We start from the raw sequence: 6,312 nt of genomic DNA on the forward strand, positions 1-6,312 counted from the left end.
TTTTTTTTTTACATTTCACAAAGCTTCTGAGATCTGAACACAGATGATGGCAAGCAAAAGATAGAGGTTCAAATGAAACTACTCAGGAGGCCAATAATTTAACACTTTCAGGAAGTATGTAATATCAATTCTCACAGAGATCTCTAAGATAAATTTCTTCATCAAAAATCTATTAAGAGTTAGAAGGAATTTATTAAACAAATTATTAATATTTCAGGGCACTGCTAAATAGCAAATTAAAACAAAGCTAAAATAGCACAGGAAAAATATATTTCATGATTAAAAATGAATTTCTACTTGACGATGAATTTTATCAAAGGCTAATTATTTCTCAAATATTTCAGTTTGGAATCTTAATCTTTTTTTTTTCATGAATTAACTAGTAGTCTTTTTTTTAATCCAGTACTATTTTGGGTCATGTGTGTCTTTCTTTAAGAAAGACATATCGACTATTTCTATTGACTATTATCTTTACAAATGCAAATTACCACAAATTATAGTTAAAGAGTAATGCTCACTTTTCTTCCTCTTGGTCACTGTGTATGACCCCTGATGACCTTCAGTTTATCCTTGGTATTTCAGTTTATAACACTAGGTGTATATTCTATATTTGTGAATAATAAAATGTTGACAGTGTTTAGGTTCATAAGATGTTTGCTTTATACCAAATCAAATGAATTTAACCAATAAACTTAATCAAGTATGGTTTTGTCAAAAACTATTTTGAAGAACTAGTCTTTAAATCAGGTCAAATATTTGGTTCTATTAATTAAAGACCTGTTAAGTGCAGTGACAACGCTTGGTTGAATTAGTAACAAGTGTGAGGGTTTCTAAAGGCTTTATTAAGAGCCAGTCATTTGAATTCAAACATTTTTGAAGCATTACTTTATACATGCAGAAAAAATGGAACTTGTTTTGTTTTTAATGCTTTGATCCATCTAACCATGTATGCATGTACCCATAGAATATTTCTTGATATTTTACAATAAAACACTGCAAGTGTCTTAAAGGGACATTAAGACAAAACCGTGACTATTTTCAAATAGCTGATAGATCAGTCGGGAGGACAGGCAAAGTCAGAGCTGCTGGTTTCTGAATTTTGTCAGACATGTAGTTATGACAGACCATAGAAAACAGTGTGTGGCAGAAGTTGTGTCAATTTTGAGACTCTTGAAAGATAAGAATATGAGTATGTTGATATAGAGTCAGTGAGGACCGTGTTCTAGAATGGAGGAAATAGCATATTATCCCTATGAGGACACCATACAAGTAGGATTCTGGACACAAGTTGTGAATTAAAGAGTATGAATAGGTGTAGAGGGAGTTTAGGATATTTGAAGCATCATAGTTGCTTTGTTTAGAAATGTGAGGAGTTTACCTGAACACAGGGGAGATTATGACAAAAAACCTTTTGGTAACAATTAATCTGGTACAGAACAGAGGCTGAGTTGGAATTGAAAGAGAGGAGACCATTATGACAGTTACTGGAGATGTTCCAACATAGGCTGCTGACAACTTGGCAGGAATGTCAAAGGAACATGAAGCATCAGACGACGAGTGGACTAGATTTTAAAGTCCCTTCTAGCCACAAGTTAGAGAAGTAGATTAGAACCCCGGGCTTTGGGTCCCACTCTCTAATTTGCATGTTGGTTCCACCACTACTGACTATGACCTTGGATGAATTCCTTAGCTCTCAAGTCCTCCATGGCTTCCTCACGGGTTACACAGGAGTAATTTTAGAGTCCATTTCATCACGTTGATGTGAGGTTTAAACAGGGTAGCATCTATGAAGCCCTTAGCGCAGGGCTTCAAACAGTTAAGTCCTTCATAAATGTTTGCTGCAATATTACTCAGTTTCCAGACATTTAAGGTTCTGAATTATACAACAGAAAGGGGAGAAAATGGGCTAGGTAGGGAAAGCGGTGCTGAGGTAGAATTCATGGGATTTGGAAACTCATTTGATCATTAAATATAGATCAAACTGGGATAGAGGACCAGAAGAAAGTAGCAAAAACTGAACATTTTAGAAATGTATGGCTATAAGGATTGGATTGCTTCTCTATTCAAAATTAGAAAGGGAGGTCCCCCTTCCCCCAAAAGAGATTTTTTTTCTGCATTGACAAAGTTTTAAATACTTAAATTTATGAGTTAAAAAATTATTTTTGTGAAAAGAATTGTTTTTAAATTGTTTGCTTCTAATTGGGGGAAACAATCAGGCATTTGACTTTTTTCCATTTGAGCTAAAAATCTTAGACAAAAGTGATCCTTGTAACATGCCTACAGACACTGAATGAGAGCATCCTGTACTTAGAGCAACAGCATAGACTAGTGGTAGAAGGGAAGATCGTAACCAGGAGGTCTGCGACACTCCGTACTTTCTCATCCTATCCAAGGCCCATTTTTAGGCTACAGTTAGAACAAAATAATCTAGAACTGTGGAAACAGACTAATTGACAGATGAAACAAAACTAGTTTAAGGGATAGTTATTTTAAAAACATAAGGTTTATTTACTAATGACTAGGAGTAGTTGAAAAAGGCTTTTTTTTTGACTGCTTCAATAAGTAGCTTAATAATAAAGATCACATATTCAAAATGTGTTAAAAAGTACTTCTTTTTCCTCCAGTTGAAAGCTTCAGCTCTTTTAAAGAAGTCATACATTAAAACCTATATTAGCTTTTCATTTGTACCATGGGGGATAATGATGTCATTTCCCTGCCTTGAATTTTCTTATCCAGACAGGTGCTGTATATCAATCACTGAACATTTGTGTGCACTACAGAACACTACAGAGGGAAACAAAATTTACTGAGACCCGGATCCTGAATTGAGAGGTTTATAATCAAACATGTATACAACTTACACAATATGGACAAAAGAAATGTGCTATTTTACTTATCTAAAGAGAGCCATGGAAACACAGAGGATGAAGGGATTAATTAAACTTTTGGGGGGGCACAAAATCTTTGCAGGATTCAGTACTCAGGATATTGCCCGGCACAGAGTAGACATTCAACAAACATTTATTTAATACATCATCTATAAATATATTGATTTCTCTAAACTTTGGGCTTTAAAACAGCCATTGTTTTATTTCTCCTGGGTTCTGTGGGTGGGAAATTTGGAAGAGCTTCGGCCGGATAGTTGTGGCCCAGGGTCTCTCTTGGGGTTGCAGTCATACGGGGGCCAGAGCTGGAAAAGTGAGAGGCCCCAGCAGCTGGGGGCTCCTAGACATCGCTCTCTCCCCTTGTCATCTCACGACCTCCATGCAGTTTCTCCTTTTGGGTGGCTTTCGGCTCCTTCACAACAGAGTGGCCTCTGTGCAATGGGGCTTTGTACAAGCTTTTAAGAACAAGTATTTTAGTTAACAAAGCAGAAGCTTCATGGCCTTTAGCAACTTAGCCACACTCTGTTAGAGGAAACAGCCACAAAGCCAGCCCACTTTTAGGAGAGGGCACGCAGACCTCATCTCTTGTGGGGGGTAGTGTCAAAGTTACATCTAAGATAAGCATGCGGGAGGGAGGTGCTGTGGCTACTTACGAAAAATAAAATCACCATAGTGAAATCAATGTTAGTTTTTAAGCTATGCAATGTAATGTTCTTAGAGAACATTCTTTTTGGCCTTTGTTGTTGTTGTTGTTGTTGTTGTTTTAAGGAGCATGTCGTGAAATACGAAAAAAATTTAGAAGTGGATTTGGAATCAGAAGTCAGTATAGATTATTTCGGAAACTCTCAATTTCTACTTAGTTTTGTATTGCGTTTCTCCTAAGTGTATATCCTTTAATGTGCAAAGCCCTCATTTAGGCTGTTTCTATAGGATTGTGTACTAAGCATCGGTAAATTAAAGAACCTGTCTAATTAAGTCACTACCATGACAAAAAATTAATCTATGAAATCAACTGTTTGGCATCATATAACAACAACAACAAAACAAACTGAAACAAAGAAAAACAAACACACACACACAACAGCAATCCCCGAAAGCAAACCAAGATAAAACTTACCACATGTATAATTTACTTTTCACTTGTCAACAAGTTGCTTTGATATGGCATAGAAGACAAAGTCTTATTTGAAAAAGAATACATCTCAGATTTGATTTTAGCAAAGTGTTGCATGAGGGTTACAACTAAATGGGTTTTGTTTTAGTTTACATGCAAAGAATTTCTCGAGTCCAAGAGCTTTGGGAGATACATGATATATTTCAGGCCAATACGGTATCACTTGATGCACCTGAACAGCATCCTTCACCTCTTTCACTTTGTATGAACCGATACCAACAGAGTAGGAGAACTGAAAGCCAGTCGTATAAACTACAATATCTCTAATGACTACAAGCATGGTGGTAATTTCTTGTGATCATGTGACCAGGAAAGCCATTTAGTGGACAATGTGAAATAACAGATGTTTCAGTAATGTTGCCTGCTTTCTGGAACTTATGCCTCGCAAAGGGAGATGTCAAGCACTGTATGTATATTATTTTTTTTTTTAAATTGGAAAGGTAGCAGAGCATGTTTTCAAACTGGACTCCATAATGCTCTTTGGATTACAAAAATTTTGACTTCTAAAAATATACTTTTAATACTTTCCTTTAAAAAATTAAGTAGCAGGGTATGTGCTACGGTGAGCGCTGTGAATTGTGCAAGACTGTTGAATCACAGATCTGTACTTCTGAAACAAATAACGCAACATATTTTAAGAAAAAAGAAAAAGAAGAAGATAACAGGAGAGGAAGAAAAGGGGAGTATGTCGGAGGGGGAGACGAACCATGAGAGATGATGGACTCTGAAAAACAAACTGAGGGTTCTGGAGGGGAGGGGGGTGGGGGGATGGGTTAGCCTGGTGATGGGTATTAAGGAGGGCACGTTCTGCATGGAGCACTGGGTGTTATGAACAAACAATGAATCATGGAACACTGCACCAAAAACTGATGATGTAATATATGGTGATTAACATAACAATAAAAAAATTAAAAAAAAATAAATAAAAAATTAAGTAGCACATGTAAAACTTAAAAGTTTCTAAATATTATGATTTGATTAGAGTTTTAGGATAGGGAAGCAGTCCAAAAAGAAAATATTTTGCTCCAAGTTCATCTTTATTATTATAAATATGGGAAGAGAAGGTTATTAAAGGAAATATTCTGAAAATAGCATCTGAATGTAGACACAGCTGATACAGAAAACACAAATTTTTATTTGTCATTATTAAAATATTTAAACATGAACTAGTGTTTAAGGTATAATATTGCTACTGTAATCTGAAGGTTGTTTGTTGCTGAGAAACTGGGTGCTGATTTTATTTTCAAGAGGTTTTTTTGTTGTTATAAATATCTCATAGCATCACAAGAAATAATAGCTCAGCATCTATCTCTTTAGCTGCAAATACCTTTTAGGTTCATTCATCTCCTTCATGTGTTCTGAGCTGCTAGATTCAGACCTGGGGAAAAGTATTTTTCTCTTTTTCTGCGGTATTTCTTGCTTTGTTTTAGTTACCTCAATAACTCTTTCCCTTTGTTCTACTTTGGAAGGCACAGCCATTAAAGAAGTTCACAACTTATATTTTCTGTCTGAGGCCCAGTAAAGTTTCTCAGCATTTTCTCAAAGGCACATGCGTAACCTTATCACTTATGAAATTCAGGCCTAAACTCCATAATGTTTTAGCTAAAAATAACTATTTGATTCCTTTCCCATGGTTTCAACAACATTCTGGGTAGCAATGCTAGGTAGAGAGAATCACGGAATGTAAAAATCATAACTAAAATATTTGTTCTGGCTCATTCTATTGGCACTCTTGTCTTTTTTTCCCCCCTTAAGAATCATTACATGCTTTCATTTTCAATATTAAAAAATCAGTATTTTTGACATTAAAACTCAAATTTTAACAAAATAAAAGGGGGAAACCCCCTCCCCCGAAAATATAGTCTAAGGGAAACCTATCCTGCCCTCCACCCCCACACCGGACCAGGTCCCAGACCTGTGTGCCCTGCAGTACTCCCAGTCACATATATGTATATGTACATACCGGGTACATTCATGCACAGGCTGGATGTGGGAGGCAGCTGACTCAGGAGCAAGTATCAAAATAGTTTTAGAAATGACTGTCCAGCCCAGCACAGGCATTAGAAAAATACTCTCTGCAAAGGAAGGTGGGAAGAATGGTGTGTGGAATAGGAGATGGCATGGCTGCTAGCCTCAGCTCTCCTCTTCCTGTGGCACTGGGCCTCCAGGGTAGCCCATCTGAAGGGGCCAGTCTGAATCTGTCCCAGAGGCTCTGGGCTGAGTACTGGGCCCATACCCTGAGGCCAAGGTGGG

Source organism: Eumetopias jubatus, unplaced genomic scaffold (assembly GCF_037043125.1).
Source record: "Eumetopias jubatus isolate StellerSeaLion01/CBP00866 unplaced genomic scaffold, mEumJub1_p1.0 scaffold_9, whole genome shotgun sequence".
NCBI lineage: Eukaryota > Metazoa > Chordata > Mammalia > Carnivora > Otariidae > Eumetopias > Eumetopias jubatus.